A 1591-nucleotide genomic window follows, 5' to 3' on the forward strand; every position below is an offset into this window, starting at 1 on the left:
TGGGTCCATCACTAGGCAGTCCTATGGATTGTTTCTGAGGCAGATCCTAGAGGACACCATTTACCAACACATACCCAGATGACGAGATTCCACTTATGAGTGGGCTGATGGGTATTCTTTTCCTCTTTTTGTGTATCTTCTCTTTTTTCTTTTTTCTGTTTTCTTGGTTTTTTCCAGATCAACAGTGTAGTCTGGGTATGAAAAGAGGACACTATTAGGTCCCAATAGAGAGATTTGCTATTTTCTTTTCTCTCCCTCTATATTTCTCAGACCTTCTGTACCTTCCGTGTGTTTTAGTGACTAGTTGGGGGACTAGGTACCAGTAGGTCTATAATAATTTCTCCCCTCGGACCCCCCCTTAACCTTCTGTTTCTCTGTTTTTTAAAGTCTACCAAAATACGGTTTACCAATACATTTTCATTATTTTCTCTTTGGTATCTCATTATGCACATGTTAATAAACAGGTTCATGCATTATTAGCTAAATAGCATAAAAACACACTGAATTATTAACAATAATCTTTGAGATTTGGGTGACCAGATGGCCGGAAATCGAAAATCGCCTCGTATGGATTCAACTTCCATTTCGTGCACTTTCTATGTGGGCCACATGCATAAGAATTGGTACAATAATGCATACGAATCTTAGCTAGAATCTGCAATTGAAATTAAGTCTTTAACTTATATGCTTCAAGAATTATAGGGCACATTCTGCTATGTATAATATCCTATCCATTTCAATGGGACGACCAGATGGCCGCAAATTAAAAATCGCGTCGTATGGATTCATATTGCGTTGTATGTACCTTACGTGTAAGCCACATGCATTTAAAATGACACAATGTAGTAGGGTATGCTATAGAATGTGTTGCAGTTGGAAATCAAGCTCTATCTAGTATGGATCATGACTGATGACACAATATACGTGACTCATTTTGCAAAAAATGGAGGCAAATTTTATAAAACATGCGTTTAATCACTGAATGATTCTCACCACTTCTAAGCATGGCACAGGCATGACAATGACCACAGGGCAGTGGCATGATGGTAACTGTATGCTGCACTCAGAATTATGGATCCAGATTGTATGGTTTTAGAATTATGGGCCACAACGTAAGGCATATTTTTTCACACATGTGACGTTATTGAAAAACATCATACATTCAACTTCACATTTTGTAGCCAAAAGCATAAAGTGTTCTTCAACACACATGAAAGTGAAAAATAAAAACTTTTCCTGAAGATTACACTTGATTTGTACCTTGTCCCTATAAGCCACAAATATGAGAGTTACCACTATAAAGTGTAGATGTCTTAGCTACATACTGTGATTGAAATTAGGTCAGTACCTCATATGGTTCAAGATTTATAGTGCACCACATACTATGTAATATATCCTCTCCATTTCAATGGGTGACCAGATGGCCGCAAATTAAAAATCGCCTCGTATGGATTCAAATTGCTTTGTATGCACCTTGTGTGTGAGCCACATGCATATAAAATGGCACACTGTAGTAGGCTATGTTATAGAATGTGTTGCAGTTGGAAATCAAGCTCTATCTAATATGGATCTTGACTGATGACATAACATA

The sequence above is a fragment of the Lissotriton helveticus genome, chromosome 1_2 (assembly GCF_964261635.1).
Source record: "Lissotriton helveticus chromosome 1_2, aLisHel1.1, whole genome shotgun sequence".
NCBI classification, from domain to species: domain Eukaryota; kingdom Metazoa; phylum Chordata; class Amphibia; order Caudata; family Salamandridae; genus Lissotriton; species Lissotriton helveticus.